The 22,540-nt window shown below is 35.7% G+C and overlaps 1 pseudogene; it reads left to right on the top strand.

The window, feature by feature from the left end:
* The first annotated feature begins 4,587 nt into the window (after positions 1–4,587).
* The window catches only part of LOC125101644 (glyceraldehyde-3-phosphate dehydrogenase-like), a 35,678-nt pseudogene continuing 17,725 nt past the window's right edge, over positions 4,588–22,540 (top strand).

Genomic DNA, 22,540 nt, shown 5'->3' with positions numbered 1-22,540 from the left:
CCCATAGAATCCAAACCCATGTTATTTAAGGGCTAATAGTATATATGTAAACAAATCCCTGGTTGGTGATAGTTAATTCAATCAAAAGTAAGTATTTATTAAACCCTGTTCTACCTTAACCTTGCTATACCTTACACAGTGTACAGAATATATAAATACATAGATACTAAGGAGAGGGACAGAGAATTTTCAGACCTATGAGCTTTGCATTTCTATACATCTTAAGAGTGAGACTTTGTTTGCCCCCCTTTATTCTGACTTTTTTTTTTAAAGGATTTTTTTATACTAAACAGAAATAGTGTCTTTGTCTGGAACAAAGATAGGCTTGTTTCCAGCCTTGGAGGATAATAGTGTTATCCTCCAGAGCAGAGGGAGAGCTGGCATGCTGTCCATTATACGAGATTCAGATTTGGTAACAGTTTGTTTTGTGTATTTGTGAGTCTGTTTCTGTTTTGTTTTATTTGTTCATTTGTTTTATATTTTAGATTCCACGTGTAAATGAAATCATATGATATTGGCCTTTGTCTGGCTTATTTCACTTAGCATAATACCTTCTAGGTCCATCCATGTCATTCCAAATGGTAAGATTTCATTCTTTGTCTATAACTGAATATAACACTATTTTGATTATTACATCTTTGTATAGTTTGAAATCTGGTGCATGATACCTCTAGCTTGTTCTTTCTAAAGATTGCTTTGGCTATTTGAGGTTTTTTGTGATTTCATTCAAATTTTATGATTATTCCACTTTTGTGAAAAATGCCATTGCTATTTTGGTAGGAATGGCATTGAATCTGTAGATTGCTTTAGTTAGTCTGGACATTTTAACAATGTTAATTATTTCAGTGTATAGGCACAGAGTATCTCTTATTTGTGTCTTCTTCAGTTTCTCTCATCACTGTTCAAAAAGATTCAGAGTACAGGTCTTTCATGTCCTTGGTCAAATTTATCTGCAATTAAATGGGAATGTTTTTTAAATTTCTCTGGTAGCTTGTTATTAGTGTGTAGAGACACAATTTATTTCTGTGTGTTAATTTTGTATCCTGCAACTCTACTGAATTAATTTGTTCCAATAGTTTTTTGGAGGAGCCTTTAAGGTTTTCTATATATACTATCATGCCATCAGCAAAGGGTGAGAGTTTTATTTCTTCCTTTCTAATTTGAGTGACTTTCAGTTCTTTTTCCTTCCAAATTGCTATGGCTTGGATTTCCAGTACCATGTTGAATAAAAGTGGCAGGCATGGGCATTCCCGTCTTCTCTAGTCTTGTGTCTGATTTTAGAGGAAAAACTTTCAGCTTTTCACCATGGAGTAGGATGTTAGCTGTGAGTTTGTCATATAATGTCCTTATTATGTTGAGGTACAGTCCCTCTGTACTCACATTGTTGAGAGTTTTCATCATAAATAGATTTTGAACTTTGTCTAATGCTTTTCTGCATCTTTGGGATCGTGTGAATTTTATTCTTTGTTTTATTAATGTGATAGACACACTGATTGATTTGCAGATGTTGAACCATTGCTGTGTCCCTGGGATAAATCCTATTTGATCACATAGTATGATTCTTTTCATGTATTGTTGAATTGAGTGTGCTAATATTTTGTTGAGGTTTTTTCATCTATGTTCATCAGAGATATTGGCCTGTAACTTTCTTTGTATGTGTGTGTGATGTGTATGCATACTTTCAGTATCAGGATAATGCTGGCCTGGTAAAATGAGTTTGGAAGCCTTCCTTTATCTTCATTTTTTTTTGGAATAATTTGAAAAGGAAAGGTACTAACTGTACTTTAAAAACGTTTGGTAGATTCGTTGGTGAAGTCATCTGCTCATGGACATTTTTTTCCTGGTAAGTTTTTTTTTTTTTAATTACTGCTTCAATTTCATTTCTTGTAATAGTGTATTGAGATTTTCTTTTTCTTTGTGATTCAGTCTGGGAAGATTGTATATTTCTAGGAATTTATTCTAAGTTGTCCAATATGTTTGTATATAATTGTTTGTATGATCCTTCATATTTCTGTGTTACCAAGTATAGCTTTTACTCTTTCATTTATGATTTTATTTATTTGGGTCCACTCTCTTTTTTCTGGATGACTATGGCTACAGATTTATCCATTTTACTTATCTTTTCAAAGAATCAGCTTTCAGTTTCATTGATCTTTTATATTTTTAAAAAATCTCTATTTTATTTATTTCTGCTCTGATCTTTGTTTTCCTTCTTCTCATGCCTGTGGGTTTTGTTTGTTCTTTTTCTAGTACATTTAGATATAACATCAGGTTATTTATTTATCAGGATTTTTCTTGTTTTGTGGTAGACATGTATCACTATAAACTTCTCCCTTAGAAGTGCTTTTCCTGTATCCCATTATATATGTGTATATAATGGGATACAGCAAAACACAAAAAACAAAACACATTTCTATAAAATGGAAACAAAATATGTATTGTGTTTCCATTTTAATTTGTCTCAGGATATTTCTGTATCCTCTTTGAGTTCTTCATTGACCCACTGGTTTCATGTTGTAGCATGTTGTTTAGCCTCCACATGTTTATGTTTTCCCCACTTTTTTTTTTCTCATAGTTGATTTTTAGTTTATATTGTTGTTGGAAAAGATGTTTGATATGATTTCAGTCTTCTTGAATTTATTGAGACTTGTTTTGTGACCTAATAGTTGATCTATCCTGGAGAATGTTCTGTGTGCACTTGAGAAGAATGTGAATTCTGTAGTGTTTGGATGATAATTTCTGCATATATCTATTAAGTTTATCTAGCCTAATGTGTTGTTAAAGGCCAATGTTCCCTCGTTGATTTTTTTTGAGGGGGGGTCTGAATTATCCACTGATGTAAATGGGGTATTAAAGTCCCCTACTTTTATTGTGTTACTTTCAGTTTCTCCATTTATGTCTGCCAATATTTGTTTAATATGTTTAGATGTCCCTATGGTGGGGACATATATGATGGGGACCCCAATATGTCCCTATAGTTATAGTTAACTTTACTATTTTTAATCCCTTAATTTTCATACTGACTTTTTAAGTGGCTGATTTACTGCCTTTACTAAATATTTGCTTTTACCAGTGGGATATTTTTCCGATATTCTTAAAATTTCTAGTTATGGCTCATTCTTTTCCACTTAAAGAAGATTCTTAGTATTTCTTATAAGGCTGATTTAAAGGTGATGCATTGCTTTTTGCTTGTCTGGATATCTGTCTTTCCTTCAACTCTGAATAATAATTTTGCTGGGTAGAGTATTCTTGGTTGTAAATTTTTCCCTTTTGGTGCTTTAAACACACCCTGCCATTTTCTATGGCCAGCAAAGTTTCTGCTGGAAAATCAGCTCATAGTCTTATGGGTGCTTTCTTGTATGTGACTCTCTTTTCTTTTGCTGCTTTTAAGACTTTTCCTTTATCTTTAATTTTACTATTTTTATTTAATTTTTTAAAAAGATTTTATTTATTTATTTGACAGAGAGAGACACAGTGAGAGAGGGAACACAAGCAGGGGGAGTGGAGAGGGAGAAGCAGGTTTCCTGCCAATCAGGGAGTCTGATGCAGGGCTCGAACCCAGGATGCTTAATGACTGAGCCACCCAGGCACCCCTAACTTTACTATTTTAAGTATAATACATATTGGTGTGTATCTTTTTGCATTCATCTTGTTTGGGACATGTGCTTACTGGACCTGAATATGTTTCTTTACCCAGCTTAGGAAATTTCCAGCTATTATTTCTTCAAATAATTTTTTTGCCCCTTTCTTTTCCTTCTGGGACCCCTATAATGTGAATGTTAGTACATGTGAAAATATCTCAGAGATCTCTTTAACCTATCTTTTAAAAAAATGCTTTTTACTTTTTGGTCTTCACTAATCCATTCTTTGCAGATCACTGATCCACTCTTCTGCATTCTTCATTCTGCTGTTGATTTCCTCTAGTGTATTTTTCATTTAGTTATTGTAGTCTTCAAATCTAATTTGTTCTTTTTTATATTCTCTATCTTCGAGTTCTGAGTTCACCTACTCTTCTCTCAACTGTAGTGAATATCTTTATGACAATTACTTTGAACTCTTTATCAGATAGATTGGGTATTTCCATTTCATTTAGTTCTCTCTCTGAGGCTTTTCTTATTCTTTCATTTGTAACATATTCCACTATTTCCTCATTTTGTTTGACTTTCTGTATTTTATTCTGTGCATTAGGTAGAATAACTGTCTCTCTAGTCTTAAAAGAGTGGCCTTGTGTCAGAATATCCCCACTGTTGACTGCATGTTCTTTAGTGGCTTCAGGTGGTTGGTTGAAGCTGGAATAGGTGCAGGTCAGGAGTTCCAGGGTGTTTTGCTGTGTGGTCACCCTGATGGGCTGGTTAGAGCTTCATTGGCCTTTGGCCAGGTGTTCCTGGACACTGTGCCAGAGCTGCTCTGGTTAGCTGAAATTGAAGCCCATGCGGTCAGGGGGTTTCCAAGATGTGCTGACCGGGGTTACACTCTGAGATGGCTGGAACCAGAGTGGACATAGCCAGTGTGCTTTGTGCAGGGAGTGCCTTGGTAGGATGGCTGGGGATTTCCCAGTGAATGCCATTCTATGGCTGCTTTGGTGCGATGGATGGAATTAGAGCAGCTACTGGCAGGGGTCACTTTGTGGGGGAATGGCTAGAGCTGTTGTGGGCTAGGGGACCAAAGCTCACTGCAGTGGCTCTAGCAGGTTGGCTAGACCACCTAGACCTTGCTGCTGTCTGCAGTACCAAGGTGAAGGGGAAATATAAACAATGGTGCTTGCTAGCACCTCTGACCCCAGAGAGAGTTCCAGCAGTTTTTCCTACCATTTGGCAGATGCTCTAGGGTATGTCCCTTACAATAGTTCCCCTTTAAACTGTGTGCGTGTGTGTGTGTGTGTGTGTGTGTGTGTGTGTGTGTGTTTGCTTGCTTTTGTTTTTTGTTTTTGTTTTTATTTTTGTTATACTTTAGGTTGGGTGAATCTATGTGCTGGTCCTCTAGTGATACCCTTTTCTACTGTGGGTGGTACTGTGGGTGCCATGGTTACTCTGTTTCTGTCTCTCCTATCCTTCTCTATGTGGTTCTTCTATCCTTTATTACACAGAAGCTGTTCAGTCAGCCCTCAGTTCTTCAGGAGGAATTGCTCTCAATATAGGTGATTTGCTGTGTCTGTGGGCACAAGTTAATTCAGGATCTTCCTATGCCACTGTCTTGGACTCAAAAATCTGGAAATTAGGTTGAGGAAGTATGATAACTTCTGATGCTCTGACTACTGGCATTGGTGAGTAGTAAGTTCCTTTGTCTCTGACCTAAGTGTCTTGTGTCTTTTGGTAGCATCCATGAAACTGAAAGGCTGACTTGTTAACTTACAAGTAGAGTGAAACCTCACACCTTTCATAAGTTCTTTATTGTTTTCTGATTTTTTTTGAAGTTCCAAAAGTAGCAAAATTCACTTGTTGATACTTTTTTCTTTTAAGATTTTATTTATTTATTTGGGAGAGAGACATTGAGAGAGAGCATGAGCGAGGACAAGGTCAGAGGGAGAAGCAGACTCTCCAAGGAGCCGGGAGCCCGATCCGGGACTCAATCCTGGGACTCCGGGACCATGACCTGAGCTGAAGGCAGTCGTCCAATCAACTGAGCCACCCAGGCATCCCCACTTGTTGATACTTTTATCTCTTTTTTTATTCCCACCAAATAGTGCTAAGGGCAAATGGAGAGGAATAAAAGGAGATTGTAAAAGGGCTCAAAAAATGACACCTTGATTTAAAAAAGACACACAAGCATAGACTTTATGTGCTTTGGGTGTCTTACTCTATCACATGTTCTTGGAGCATTTGGGGCTAACTAACCTGCTAATAAGATCCGTATTCTCCTGAAAAGCTAATCATCTTCCATTCTTTCTCTAATAAGGTGCTAAATATTTCCCCCATAAAGAAGTATTAGTTGACAGCATGGATTTAGTTAGGTCATAGAAAAACAGGTCTTTAAAAGAGCTATTCTGTTGGAGGATACCAATTCCCTGGAAACCAACTTAGTAAACACCAACTTCTTTTTAGTGGCAAGTGAAACTGATCTCCTTTTTAAGCTCTTCTTTCATAATACTAGATGTATTAGAAAATGATACTGCTAACTGCAGTTGCAATTTTTAGGTTCATATCTATAATAACAAGTGTATTCTATGATCATGTAAATATTATTTTACTAGCCCTGGAATGCCACCATGATTTTTAAAAGTGGTAACAATCTTTAAAGATAATGCTTAAATAAGCATCGACCTGTTTTGCTGTAGGAAAAAAAATGTTTAAAACATTTAAATTGTATATTAACTTCCATGTTTTTTTAAACTTATACCCAAGACAACTGGTTTATTTAGGATTTGTTTTACGGCTTTATTATGTAGGATTTATGTGTGGCTATTTTGATTCAAGGTTAGTGCCCAACATTGCTCCACTCTTTGCACATCCAGGTTATCCTGGACTTTAAAGCAGTTGATTATGTTTCTGGAGGCTTGGTAAAGTGTTTCTTTGCTGTGTTAGGTGGGGTGATGCTTGCTATTTTAAAAAGCCAATGCCCAAATTACAATGCCCTAATAACAATAAATGCTTAGGTTTAACTTTACTGTGCAGGTGCTTTTTGGTTAGAGGCATAGAGGATTCTACTTCGTATAGTCATTCAGGGACCTAGGACATTGGAGATTGTAACATCATCAACAAATGTCTTCAAAGATCATCTTGGATTGATATTCATCCGGCAGAGAGGGAAAGTGAACATAACAAAAACTATTTCCACTTCAAAAATACCTTGACCCAAAAGTGTCACATATTACTTCTGCTCACATTCCATTGACAGGAATTAATTACAAAGCCCTATTGAGATACAAGGATGACTGGCAAGTGTAATCTATGATTGAGTGGTCACTTCTTAAAGATAACTTCAAACGACTGAAGTGGGTCATGACTGTTTGGTGGAATAGCTGTCCCCGCATCATTTCCCACTCTTTTTTTTTTTTTAAAGATTTTATTTATTTATTTGGCAGACAGAGATCACAAGTAGGCAAAGAGGCAGGCAGAGAGAGGGTGGGGAGGGGGGAAGCAAGCTCCACACTGAGCAGAGAGCCTAATGTAGGGCTTGATCACAGGACTCTGAGATCATGACCTGAGCCAAAGGCAGAGGCTTTAACCCACTGAGCCACCCAGGCGCCCCTCATTTCCCACTCTTAACAATTTTTCTAGAAGTCATCTTTAGACACCTCTCAATATCTTAATACTGCATTAATTTATTCTTACAAAATATTATTAATGAACCTAAAAATAATTGTGTAGCTATATGGAAATACTGGTTCATTATACTACAAATAAGGTAATATAAACTTGTACAAACTACAAATAAGGTAGTATAAACTTGCACAGTATAAACTTGCATAAATTATGATCAGTATGGTCATAATGGAACAATCTGCAAAAGATATTATGAAAATAGTAGCTCATCCTCCTCTCTGTCACAGATGGCTCTAAGTGCAATGAGATGATTTAAAGAAATAAAAAGTGGCAATTTTTAAAAAAGCATTTTTTAAAAATCAGAAGTAACCTGTATATTTATTGTAGCCAACTATTTCATTCAGCCCATTCAAAAATAATCCAAACTGAAAATATAATTCTCCATATATGCTAAGGTCAGTGAGACACATGAGAAATTCTCAGTAAATGTTAGTTATGTAAAGTGAAGCTGTTCATACAGCTTTCATTTATTTGCACTTCTGTTCCCATGGTGAAAACATTTGATATTTATAAGTTAGTTTAACTTTTCCAGATTTTCTTTGGGAGCCAAGGCCATCTTGTATTTTTACTTCCAGCTTAGTTATTATGTTATTTTTACAGAACTCACATGAGAAAAGGATTGTTTTACCTAAATTGACTTTGAAAAGGTATTTTGAATTGCTTTTCCATTTAAATGTGGTTAAAGGTTAAGCTATCTTAAGGAAAAAGCTAGGATGCCTATAGCCCCAAATCCCTCCCAGTTGAGAAGCAGTGGGAGAAGTTCATTGGTATCCTATATAAATATTATCACTAAGTGAAATTAGATCTGTTAGATCATACATTTTGAAATTCTGCAGATCATACATTTTAAAATTCTGCTTTTTCCATTTCCATCCAGAGGATACTGTCCCTTTGGAAGTAGATTTGTGGCATTCTGAGTATCATTTCTGTCTATAAAATTTTGTTTTCTCATGCAAATGGATTGCACTAATAAAAAGCAAGGCAGTTCTAAAAGAAAAAAAAGCAAAGCAGTTCTATTTCTATATAGTAGAGAAACAGGAGGACATTTCTAAGGATGTGACAGGAGAGGGAGAGGCAGGAGTGGGAACCATTCTAATTGTGGCAAATTTTAAGAGAGGCAGAGATGTTATCACAAAGGGAGAGAAACCCTACTTCCTGTCAGAATGATAAGTTTCATTTTTAGGCCAGAATATGCAGAGTATAGAAATAGTGCTTACTTTGTTGGAAGGTCAGAACTGAGAAAGGACATTTCAGACATATCTAGATTTATCTAGTTAATGCTTATAATCCTTCATCTATTGTTGATGTGATCATTTTGTTAGTTTTAAGAGCTGTGATGTTATTAGTTAGCACAACTATTCGACCAGGGTCATTTTAGTGATAAAATACTGTCTAAAAGTCTTGTTCACACTGCTCTTTGTTACTCTATAGTTATGATTCTTGCTATTTGATCAAAGAACTCTGTCAACATAGCAAACATTTAATATATGCAAAAATAAATTTAAAAATTATTAGGTTTGTTCCCTACATATATGTGTGCAATCTAACGACTTATGCCATTTGGAAGTGTATTTTTTTTCAGCCATAAAACTTTTTTCAAACTGAAGACTTCAGTAAAACATCAATAACCATAAACATGGAAGAAGAGAAGTTAAAGTGGAAAATAGGAGTATAAAAAATGCTTGCTCAGTTTTTTAAAAACAGACTTTTCATTTTAATAGTTCCAGATTTATAGAAAAGTTATGAAGAGAGTACAGAGTTCCCTTGTATCCTATACCCAGGTTTCTCTATCATTAACATCTCATATTACTATATTAGTAATTTGTTATAGCTAATGAACCAATATTATTAATTATTAACATTATTAATGAAGTCCATACTTTACTCAGATTTTCTTTACTTTTACCAAATATCCTTTTTCTATACCAGGATCCCATTCAGAGTACCACATATGTTTCTTTGTGGTATTTCCTACTTCTTCTTGGCTGTGCTAGTTTCTCAGTGATGGGTTTTGGGGAGAAAACCCACAGAGTTAAAGCACCATTCTCATCATAACATATTAACAAATCCTGTCAATTTGACTTATCATGGGACACCTGGGTGGCTCAGTTGGTTAAGCATCTGTCTTCCACTCTGGTTGTGACCCCAGGATCCTGTGATGGAGCCCCACACTGGGCTTATTGCTCAACAGAAGCCTGCTTCTCCCTCTCCTCTCTGGGTGTGCTCACTCTCGTTATCTCTGTCAGTGTCTGTCTCTCTCTTTCTCAAATAAATAAAATCTAAACACAATATGACTTATCACTATTGCTGTTACCCTTGAGCTCCTGGATGAAGTAGTATTTCTCACAGTTCTCCACTATAGTGTTATCCTTTTCTCTCCCCTTTCCAAACTATACTCTTTGGAAGGAAGTCACTATGTGCAGTTCACACTAAGGAATGGGGAATTGAGTTCTACCTCTGTGAATGAAGAATATTGTATAACTTATTTGGAGTTCTTCTAGATGGGAAATTTATCTATTCTCCTGATTTATTTATTCAATCATTCATTTGTGTTAGTGTGGACTCATGGATAATTGTTTTACATTTTGGATTATCATCCAATAGATCTTTCAGCTGACTCCTGTATCCCTTTAGCATCACTATGTATTTTTTTGGTTTGTGGTTAGTTTCTGTTTTTTAGAGGTTTTTTTTTGTTTTGTTTTTCTAGCATTACAAGATGTTCTGAGTGCATCTTTTGTTTTGTTTTTTTATTTAAATTCCATTTAGTTCATATAGAGTGTAATATTAGCCTCAAGTGTACAATATAGTTTATGATTATAGATTTTTATATTTATATCTATATATTATATATATAGATATTATATATATATATTATAGATATATGATTTAACACTTCCATATATCACCTGGTTCTCATCACAAGTGTATTCCTTAATCCTCATCACCTGTTTAACTCATTCCCCCACCTACTGAGCACTTCACACCTGTCAGAATGGCTAAAATCAACAACACAAGAAATAGGTGTTAACGAGGATGTAGGGAAAGGGGAGCTCTCTTGCACTGTTGGTGGGAATGCAAACTGGAGCAGCCACTCTGAAAAACAGTATAGAGCTTCCTCCAAAAATTAAAAGTAAAACTACCATATAGTGCAGCAGTTGCATTACTAGGCATTTATCCAAAGAATACAAAAATACTGTTTCAAAGGGATACATGTATCCTGATATTTATAGCATCATTATCCATCTGCATCTTGTATATCCTCTGACACAGCCTACTAGGTGGTCATTTCTCTAAGGAGCCCTACTTCCTTTTATTGGAGAATTGCGTTAGAAGCCAAGTTCTGTGCCCTCGTTGTACTAATTGCTACCTGAGTGTCAAACCTACTAGGCCCTCTCAGCTGACAGAGCAAACTATGTGTGTGTGTGTATACCCATACATATATGTATTTATAATAATACTTATACCTACACATATCTATAAATATTTATATTAAGTTACACATGAGTTCATACTGTCATTAACTATAATCTATTACCACATCAGCCCTTCTAGACTTCTCCCCCTACTTGTCTATAACTTCTTACTCCAACACTGGGAAACCTGGCTCCTAACATCTGCCATTCTTTATACTCTCTTGGTCACTATAGCTTCATAAGTCTTGAAGTCAAATAATGTAAGTCCTCCATTGTTACTATTCTTCAATATTTTATTGCCCATCTGTATCCTTTGCCTTTCCATATAAATTTTAGACAGTATGTTGGTATTTATGAAATAGCTTGTTCAGAATTTTTTTTTTAAGATTTTACTTATTTTAGAGAGAGGGAGTGCAAGAGTGTGCACAAGCCGAGGAAAGAGGTAGAGGGAGGGAGAAGCAAACTCCCCTCTGAGCAGAATGCAGATGCAGGGCTCTATCCCAGAACCCTGGGATCATGGCCTGGGCTGACAGCAGACACTTCACCAGTGGTTGCTCAGATTTTGATAGTGATTGTGTTGAATAAACTGATTAATTTGTGAAGAATTGTCAATGTACGAGTATTGAGCCTTTTGTTACAGACGCATGGAATGTCTCCATTTACTTAAATCTTCGATTTCTTCCATTAGTGTTTTGTAGATTTCAGCATACATTTTTATACGTGTTGTTAAATTTGTACCTAAGGATTTCCCTTTCTTGTGCCATTGTAAATAGAACTTTCTGAATTTTTAATTTCAGTTATTCATTACTGCTATATAGAAAAGGAATTGAATTTTATGTATTAATGTTGTACAATGTGATGTTGCTATACACGCTTATTAGTTCTAGGAGTGTTTTTCTATAGATTCTTTGAGGATTTTTATATGCTCATGTCATCTACAAATAAAAGCAGTTTTTCCTTTCTTTGTAGTCTAATTTTCTCTTATTTTTTGTTTTATTGTACCAGGTAGGGCTTTCAGTATGAGATGGTAAGCTGATCTCTTTTTCTCAAACTTAGTGGGGAGGCTCCCGTTTTTTATCATTAACTATGATATTAAATGTAGGGTTTTTTTGGTAGATATTCTTTATCAAGTTGAGAAAGCTCCCATCTGTTCCAGAGTATCGAGAATTTTTTTTTCATCATCAATGGGTGTTGGATTTTGTCAAATGTTTTTCAGCATCTTTCATCTTTCTCATCTTTGCCTGCTCACATGGTGCATTTCACTAGTAGATTTTTAAATGTTAAGCCAGCTTTAGATTTCTGAAATAAAGCTCATATATTCCTGGTGTGTAATTATTTTTACATATTGGTGGATTCTATTTGCTGGTGTTTTGTTGAAGATTTTTGCATCTGTGAGAGCGCCGAATCCTAACCACTAGACCACCAGGGAAGATTTTTGCATCTGTGATCATGAGAGGTATTTTCCTGTTGTTTTCCTTCCTCGTAATGCCATCTGTTTAACATATTACAGTAATTTTGGCTTCAGAGACTAAATTAAAACATACTCTCTCTTCTTGTATTTTCTAGAAAAGATTGTAGAGAAGAGGTACATTTTTTCCTTAAATATTTGGTGGAACTCAACAGTGAAAACACCTGAACCTGGTAATTACTTTTTAAGAGGTTTTAAAATACTGATTCAATTTCAATAGTAAGTATACAGCTGTTTAGGTTATCTCTTTCTTTTTGCATGTATTTTGGTAGTTTGTGTTTTTCAGAGAATTTGTTTATTTTACCAACATGATCAAATTTGCAGAATAAAGTCTTTTGTAATGTTTTCTTATCAGTAGTGTTGATCTCTTTTTGTTTCTGATATTAGTAATTTGTGTCGTCTCTCATTTTTTCTTGATTGGCTTACTTAGAAGTTTATTAATTTTGTTAATGTTTTCAAAGAACTAAAGTTTTAGAACAATTTTCTCTATTGGTTTCTTGTTTCCAATTTCATTGATTTATATTACTTAAATTGTTCTTCTTTCTCTAATTTCCTAAAGTGAAATCTTGGGTTTTTTATTTTACATTTCTTATTTTCAAATACAAATATTTAATTCCCTAAGCTGCCCTCTATATCCTGTTCTTGGTTCATCCCACCAATTTTGATGATGTGTTTTAATTTTAACTGAATTCAAAATATTTTAAAATTTCTTTGGGGACTTCTTTGAGTCATTAGTTATTTAGAATTGTATTAATTTTCAAATGTCTGGTATTTTCTAGCTCTCTAATTTATTTCTAGTTTAATTCTAATTCTAGTTTATTTCTAATTAATTGTGGTCTGAAAACATACTTTGTATGATTTCTATTCTTTTAAGTTTATTAAGATGTGCTTTATGGCCTAAAATGTGTATTTTGGTGAATATTGAATGTAATCTTGAGAAAAATGTAAACTCTGTTATCGAATGAAGTTTTCTATAAATGTCAATTAGATCAAGTTGATTGGTAGTGCTGTTTAGTCACCTACACCCTGCTGATTTTCTTCCTGTTTGTTCTATCAAATAGTGAAAGAGGTGTTGAAGTTTTCAATTAAGAATGGATTTATTTCTCCATTCAGTTGTCAGTTTTGCCATGTGCATTTTTTTCTTTTTAAAATTGAGATATGATTGCCATATAACACTGTGTAAATTTAGGCTCTACAACATAATGATTTGTCTTACATGTATTGTGAAATGAATACTACAAGAAGTTTAGTACCACAGTGATTAACAATAAGTTTGTTAACATCTATTACTACACACACACACACACACACACACACGTAATTTTTTCCTCTCATGATGACAACCAAAGATTACTACATCTACAAAGATTAACATCTATTACTAAACACACACACATGTATTTTTTTCCTCTCATGATGGCAGATTTACTCTCTTTCTATGGAAGTACAGTTGTCCACAATGTTACATTAGTTTCAAGTATAAAACATAGTGATTCCACAAGACTGTACATTATGCGATGCTTACAGGTGTAGCTACCATCTGTCACCTTACAACATTATTACAATACCATTGACTATATTCTCTATGGTGTACCATTTATCTCTGTGAATTATTTATTCCATAAGTGGAAGCCTCTACCTCCCATTCCCCTTCACCCATTTTTTTCCATCTCCCCCTCATCTTTCCTCTGGCAACCATCAGTTTTTTTCTTTGCATTTATGGGTCTGTTTCTGCTTTGTGTCTTTGTTTTGTTTTAGATTCCACATATAAGTGAAATCATATGATATTGGTAATGCTCTGATTGATTTTACTTAACATAATATCCTTTAGATCCATCCATGTTGTCACAAGTGGCAAAATGTCATTTATTTTTATGGCTGAGTAATATTCCATTATGTGTATATGTACACACACACAAACACACACACGCACACACACACACACACACACTGCATCTCCTTTATGCATCATTCATCTATTACCGGACACTTGGTTTTCTTTCCTATTTTGACCATTATAAATAATGCTGCAATAAACATAGGGATGCATATACTTGTTTTAGTATTTTCATTTTCTTTGGGTAAATACCCAGTACTGGAATCACTGTATCATATGGTATTTCTATTTTTAATTTTTTGAGAAAACTCTATAATGTTTTCCATAGTGGCTGTACCATTTACATTTCTACCAATAGTGTACAAGGGTTCCTTTTCTTTTACATTCTCACAAACATTTGTTATCCCTTGGCTGTTTGATTCTAGCCATCCTGACAGGTATAAGGTGACTTCTCCTTGTGACTTTGATTGCATTTGCCTGATGATTAGTGTTATTGAGCATCTTTTCATGTGTCTGTTGGCCATCTATGTGTCTTCCTTGGCAAAATATCTGTTCACGTCCTCTGCTCATTTTCATAACCAGATTTTTTTTTTTTTTGGTGTTGAGGTGCTTAAATTCTTGAATATTTTAGATGTTAAACCCTTATCAAATATATTATTTGCAAATATCTTCTCCTGTTAAGTAGATTGCCTTTTCATTTTGTTGATGTTCTCTTTTGCTGTGTAAAAGCTTTTTTTTTTTGTTATAGTCACAATAGTTTATTTTTACTTTTGTTTCACTTGCCTGAAGAGACTTATTTATTTATTGAAGAGACATATTTAGAAAAATGTTGCTAGGGTCTATGTCAAAGATATTATTGCCTGTGTTTTCTTCTAAGAGTTTTATGGTTTCAGACCTCACATTTAAGTCTTTAGTCCATTTTTAATTTATTTTGTATATGGCATAAGAAAGTGATCCAATTTTATTCTTTTGCATGTAACTGTCCAATTTTATCAGCATCATGTAATGAAGAAACTGTCTTTTCCCCATTGCATATTCTTGCCTCCTTTTTCATGGATTAATTAATCATACAAGTGTGGATTTATTTCTGGACTCTCTATCTTGTTCCATTGATCTATATGTCTGTTTCTATAACATACTGCTTTATACCATACTGTACAGAGTACCATACTGTATTTATTACTGTAGCTTTGCAGTATATCTTGATATCTAATATTGTGATACCTCCAGCTTTGTTTTTTTCTCAATATTGCTTTGGCTATTAGGCAATTTTTTGTGGTTTGACACAAATTTTTGAATTCTGTGTTCTCATTCTGTGAAAAATGCTGTTCGTATTTTGATAGGGATTGCATTATATCTATATATTGCTTTGGGTAGTATGGACATTTTAACAGTATTTCTTCTCCCAATCCATGGGCATGGAATTTCTTTCCATTTCCTTGTGTCCTCTTCAATTTCTTTTATCTATGTTTTATGGTTTTCAGAGTACAGGTCTTTAACCTCTTTGGTAAAGTTTATTCCTAAATATTTTCTTAATTTTGGTACAATTATAACTTGTTTCCTTGGGGCACCTGGATAGCTCAGTTGGTTGAACATCCAACTTTTGATTTCGGCTTGGATCAGGGTCATGAGATGGAGTCCCACATCTGGCTCTACACAGGGTGTGGCACCTGCTTGTGATTCTCTCTCCCTCTCCCTCTGTCCCTCCTGCTTGTGCTCTCTCTCTAAAAAATAAGTAAATAAGTAATAAGAAAATTATTTTCTTAATTTTTTTTCTTTCTGCTACTTCATTGTTAGTGTATGCAACCAATTCTGCATATTAATTTTGTATCCTACAACCTTACTGAATTCATTTATTACTGCTAATAGGTTTTTGGTGGAGTCTTCAGTGTTTTCCACTGTAGCATCATATCATTTGCAAATAGTGACAGTTTAACTTCTTTCTTATCAATTTGGATGCTTTTTATTCCTTTTTCTTATGTGATTGCTGCGGCTAGGACTTCCAGTGCTTCACACTTCATACCCTGGTGGGGTGGCTGAAACTAAAGCAGACATGAGCCAGGAGGTCCCAGAGCACTCTTAGCCAGCGCTGTCCTAGCAAGCCATCTAGAGCCAAAGTGGTGTTGGTCAGGAGTGTTCTGGGGTGCAATGCATCTGTGTCACATTGGTGAGATGGTTGGAGCTAAAGTGAGAGCTGACACGGTGTATCCCAAAATGTACCATGGTAAGGATGCCTTAGTGGGGTGGCTGGGGCTGAATAAAGTGGTAAGAGTGGGCATCTTTTCTCATTCCTAATCTTAGAGCAAAGGCTCTTAATTTTTCACCATTGAGTATGATGTTAGCTGTGGATTTTTCATTTATGGTCTTTACTATGCTGAGGTATGTTCCTACTAACCCCAGTTTGTTGAGAAATAGTATTATGAATGGATGTTGAATTATGTCTAATGTCTAATGAATAATGTCTAATGTATCTATTGAGATGATTATATGATTTTTATCCTTCATTTTGTTAATGTATTGTATCACATCGATTGATTTGTAAATATTGAACCATCCTTGCATCCCTGAGATATATCCCACTTGGCTGTAGTGAATGATTCTTTTCATGTATTGTTGAATGCAGATTGCTCATATTTTGTTGAGGATTTTGCATCTATGTTCATCAGAGTTGTTGGCCTATAGTTTTCTTTTTTTTTTTAAATGTCTTTGTCTGCTTTTGGTATCAGGATGGTGCCAGATTTGTAGAGTGTATTTGCCTGCTTTCCTTCCTCTTCTACTTTTGGAATAATTTGAGGAGAATAAATATTAACTCATCTTTAATGTTTGGTAGGATTTACCTTTGAAGCCATCTGGTCCTGGACTTTTAATTGTTGGGAGTTTTTGATTACCAATTAAATGTTGTTACTAATAATTATTCAAATTTTCTGTTTCTTCCTGATTCTGTTTTGGAAGATTGTATTTTTCTAGGATTTATCATTTCTTCTAGGTTGTCCAGTTTATTGGCATATAGTTATTCAGAGTAGTCTCATAATTTTTTTAATTTCTATGGGGTCAGTTGTTACTTCTTCTCTTTAGTTTTGGATTTTTGTTTGTTTGGGTATTCTCCATTTTTTCTTGATGAGTTTTACTAAGAGTATATCAGTGTGGTTTAACTTTTCAAAGAACCAGGTCTTGGTTTCATTGACCTTTTCTCTATTTCATTTATTTCCACTCTAATCTTCATTATTTCCTTTTTCTACTAACATTGGGCTTTGTCTTCTGCTTTTTTAAAATTCCTTGAGGTATAAGGTTAGAATGGTTATTTGAAATTTTTCTTGTTCTGAGACAGATTTCAAATTTCCTCAAACTGTTAGGAATTTCTATCTTAGAACTTGCTGCATCTGAAAGACTTTGGACCATTGTGTTTTCATTTTCATTTGTTAACATGTATCTTAATTTCTTTTTAATTTCCTCATTGACACAGTTTAGTAGCATGTTGTTTAGCTTCCACATTTTTTTTTACAGTTTTTTTTCTTGTGCTTGATTTCTAGTTTCATGCTGTTGAGTTCAGAAAAGATGTTTTATATGACTTCAGTCTTCTTGGGTTTATTGAGGCTTCTCTTGTGACCTAACATGTCATCTATCCTCAAGAATATCCCATGTGTGGGGCACCTGGGTGGCTCAGTTGGTTAAGCGACTGCCTTCAGCTCAGGTCATGATCCCGGAGTCCTGGGATCGAGTCCCACATCGGGCTCCCAGCTCCATGGGGAGTCTGCTTCTCTCTCTGTCTCCTCTCATGGTCTCTCACTCTGTCTCTCTCTCGAATAAATAAAAAAAAAATTAAAAAAAATTAAAAAAAAAAGAATATCCCATGTGCACTTAAAAAGAATGTATATTCTGTTTTTTGGATAGATGTTCTGTATATACCTATAAAGTCTGTCTGGTTTAATGTGTTGTTCAAAGACACTTTGTTACTGACTTTCTGCCTGGATGATCCAGCCATTGATTGTGGTGGGCTATTAAAATCTCTTACTATTATTATATTACTGTCAATTTCTCCCCTTATGTCTATTAATATTTGCTTTATGTATTTAGGTATCACAATGTTGGATACATAGATATTTATAACTATTATATCCTTTTATTGGATTGATCCTTTTGTCATTATATTATGTCTTTGTTTCTTGCTGTAGTCTCTGTTTTAAAGTCTATCTTGTCTGATATAAGTATTGCTATCTTGGGTTTTTTGTTTTTGTTTTTGTTTTTTTGCTTCCATTTGCATGAAATATATTTTTTTCATCCTCTCACTTTCAGTCTGTATGTATCTTTACATCTGAAGTGAGTCTCTTGTAGGCAGCATAGAAATACATCTTTTAAAAAAAAATCCATTCCCTCACTCTGTGTCTTCTGATTAGAGCATTTAGATCATTTACATTTAAAGCAGTTATTGATAGATATGTACTAATTTCCCTTTTTAAATTGTTTTTTGTGTTACTTGTAGTTCCTGTCTGTTCCTTTCTTCTCTCACCTACCTTCTTTGTGATTAATGACTTTTTATATTGTTATATGTCGGCTTTCATTATTTTTTGTTTATCTATCTTAAGTTATGGATTTGTGATTACCATAAGGTTCATATATAACATCCTAAGCATATAGCAGTCTATATTATGTTGATGTTCACTTAAGTTAAAACACATTCTAAAATCACTTCTTAATTATTCTATCCTCCACATTTTATGTATATATTATCAAATTTTACATCTTTTTATGCATAATTTTCTTACTTCTAAAGGAGACTTTTTCTTCTCTGCTTAAAGAAGTCCCTTTAACATTCTTTTGAGGCCAGTTCAGTGGTTAAGAACTCCTTTAATTTTTGTTTGTCTGGGAAACTCTTTAACTCCCCTTTAGTTCTAAATGATAAACTTGACATGTAGAGTATTCTTTTTTTTTTTTTAAGGATTTTATTTATTTATTTGACTGACAGAGATCACAAGTAGCAGAGAGTCAGGCTCCCCGCTGAGTAGAGAGCCGGATGCGGCTCATCCCAAGACCGCGAGACCATGACCCCAGCTGAAGGCAGAGGCTTTAACCCACTTAGCCACCCAGGTGCCCCAAGTACTCTTGATCATTGGTTATTTTCCTTTCAGCTCTTTGGATATGTCATGCCATTCCCTTCTGGCCTGCAACGTTTTTGATAAAAAAATCAGCTGATAGCCCTATGGGGTTTTCCTTATATGTAACTTTTTGTTTATCTCTTGCTGCTTTTAAAATCCCTTCTTTATCTTTAATCTTTGACATTTTAATTATTATGTTTCTTGGTGTGAACCTCCTTGGGTTCATCTTGTTTGGCACTCTCTGTGATTCCTGATCCTGAATATCTTTTTCCTTCCCTAGGTTAGAAAATTTTTTTTTAGCTATTATTCCCGCAAATAAGTTTGCTGCCCTTACCTCTTTCTTCTCCTTCTTCTTCTTTGACCTCTATAATGTGAATGTTTGTTCACTTGATGTTGTCTAAGAGATACCTTAATTCATCTCATTTATGTTTTCTTTCTTTGTGCTATTCAGTTAAGGTGCTTTCCGTTACCCTGTCTTCCAGATTGCTAATCCCTTCTTCTGCTTCCATTAATCTACTGTTGATTCCATTTAGTGTATTTTTTCATTTCAGTTATATATTCTTCAACTCTGGTTCTCTTCCATATGCTTTTCACTTTGTTGAAGTTCTCAATGAGTTTTTCTAATCTTCTCTCCAATCTGGTGTGCATCTTTATGATCATTACATTAAACTCTTTATCAGACATACTATTTATCACTATTACTTTTAGTTTTTATTTTTTTAGTTTAGATTTTTTTCTTATTCTTTTGTTTGGAGCATATTTCTCTATCTTCTTATTTTGCTTAACATTCTGTGTTTCTTTCTATGAGTTAGGAGGAACAGCTACTTCTAAACTTGGAAATATGGTCTTGTTTATCCCCTTTGTAGGCTATGTATGCCTGGTGACTTTGTCTGATAGCTGAAACTGTAGTTCTGTGGGCTGAAGGTCTTAGGACACTCCATGCTGGGGCTGCCCTTGGGATATAACCAGAGCTGTAGTGGCATGGGCCAAAGTGGTCCTGGGGTTCTCCATGAATAGAATGCTCTGGCAGAAGAGCTGAAGCTGAAGTGAGTGCAAGCAAATGGGTTCCAGAGCTCTCTGTATAGAGGGTTGCCTGGCAGTACAACTAAAACTAATGTGGGTGAGGGCTGGGGTGGTCCCTATGCTCTCAGTGTAGAGGGCACCCTGAACGGTAGCTGAAACTGACATGGGTACAAGACTGTGTACCCCAGAGTGTTCAGCACAGTAGGTGCCCTGGCAGGGAAGTTGGAGCCAAGATGAGTGTGGAGGTAGGGTCTCAGTGCTCCAAACAGGAGTGCTCTGGCAGGGCTGGACCCAAGGCAGGCCCAGGCTGAAGGTTCCCAAAGCACTCAGTGTGAGGAATACCCTGGTGGGGTGACTGAAACTAAAGCAGACATGAGCCAGGAGGTCCCAGAGCACTCTTAGCCAGCGGTGTCCTAGCAAGCCATCTGGAGCCACAGTGGTGTTGGCCAGGAGTGCTCTGGGGTGCAATGCATCTGTGTCACATTGGTGAGATGGCTGGAGCTAACTCACTTCTGTCTAAAGTGAGAGCTGACCGGGGGGTGTCGCAAAATGTACCATGGTAAGGATGCCTTAGTGGGGTGGCTAGGGTTGCCTTGGTAGAATGGCTGGGACTAGGCAAGGGGCCTGGGGCTCATGAAGCAATGGACTGGCCAGGGCACCCAGAACCTGCTTCCAGCCATGCTTTCAAGGTGGAGGGGGAACATAAACCATGGCACTAACTAGCCCTTCCAACCCTGAGAGATTTCCAGTAGCTTCCCCACCATTTGGCGAGGTTCTAGGGCTGGTTCCTTTACATACTACTTACCCTTTTAAACCTTGGCTTTTTATCTGTGCTGCAGGGCAGACAAATCTGCTCACAGTCCCTCAGTACTATCCCTCTCCACTGCAGATTATAGTGTATGGAGTGGGAGTTCCCCTCACTCTCTTATTTCTGTCTCTCTTGCCATTCTTATGTGGTCTCTCTATCTTTCGTTCTGTTATTCAGTCAGCCCTCAGTTATTCTTGAGGAGGAATTGCTCTATATGTAAGTGTGAATTTGTTGTGTCTGTGGAGGAGACAAGTTTATGGTCTTTCTATGTCACCATCTTGGAACCCAGTGAAAAACTCTGCCTCTTGTATTTTCACACTCTTTTGTTATATGCACACACATTTAGGATTCTTATATTTTCTTGGAGAATTGATTCTTTATCATGATATAATGCTCCTATTTATCTCTCCATCTTTTCCTTCTTCTGACGTCCTTTTTGCCTGAATTTAGTACTGCTATTCCAGATTTCTTTTGATTGGTGTTGGCATGGTATATCTTTCTCTCATCCCTTTACTTTTAAAATATCAGTCATTATACTTAAAGTACATTTTTACAGACAACACATAGTTGGATCACTTTCTTTATAAATATCCTTCCTCACTACCCCATTCCTCATCATCATCATTTTTCCTTCTTCTCTTCTTCTTTCCCTTTTCCTTCTCCTTCATTTCTTTTCTCCCTCTCCTTCGTCCCTTCATCATCCTGCTTTTTTCTTCTTCTCCTAAAAACTAATGCATCTAATCTTCTCACTTTGGATTTAACCAGCAAGATATCAAGTAGAATTGAAAGAGGTACCTATGTGGCAAGACTATGAAATACCATATGGGGATAGGTAAAGTGAAAGCAAATGAAATATATTACCCAGATATTTACACTTGTGCCTGTATTGGTGGGCAAGTATAGTTGTTTTAAGGCAGTGGGTGAATTCGAATAGGTTTGACAAATAAGCTGGCTGTGACACAAATAGAATTTTAAATTTTGTCAACGTATCTGGGTTTATGCTCTCTAGATTGTCTTTTATTGGACTGTTATTCTTCTTAGAGTTCCAGCTTGCTTCCAAAGGGAAAAGAGTTCCAGCTTGCTTCCAAAGTTGAGCCAAAGTGCTGGAGGTGGGATGAGGGCAGTGTCCTTCTAGGGCCCAGACAGGTGGTGTTGGCACTATTGTAAAAAATGATGCAACTCTAGGAGCAGGTGAATCTTAGAGTGCAGATTCAGAGCTACTTAGAAATCTGTTTCTGTTAACTTTAAGAAGCTGGTTTGATTTCATAATGAGTAACCCCTTACAGGAACCAGAGAACACTACTTCAATTCCATGTCTAAACTCTGGACCCCAAATAGGATTGTTATCCTTCAGAAATCATAGATATGGGGGCGCCTGGGTGGCTCAGTGGGTTAAAGCCTCTGCCTTCGGCTCAGGTCATGGTCCCAGGGTCCTGGGATCGAGCCCCACATCGGGCTCTCTGCTCAGCAGGGAGCCTGCTTCCTCCTCTCTCTCTCTGCCTGCCTCTCTGCCTACTTGTGATCTCTATCTGTCAAATAAATAAATAAAATCTTAAAAAAAAAATTAAAAAAAAAAAAGAAATCATAGATATGGAAAAAATATGCAAGCCTCTTATAGGAATGGGATTTGAACACA

The sequence above is a fragment of the Lutra lutra genome, chromosome 6 (genome assembly GCF_902655055.1).
Source record: "Lutra lutra chromosome 6, mLutLut1.2, whole genome shotgun sequence".
Classification (NCBI taxonomy): domain Eukaryota; kingdom Metazoa; phylum Chordata; class Mammalia; order Carnivora; family Mustelidae; genus Lutra; species Lutra lutra.
This window is presented reverse-complemented; position numbering and strand designations above follow the sequence as displayed.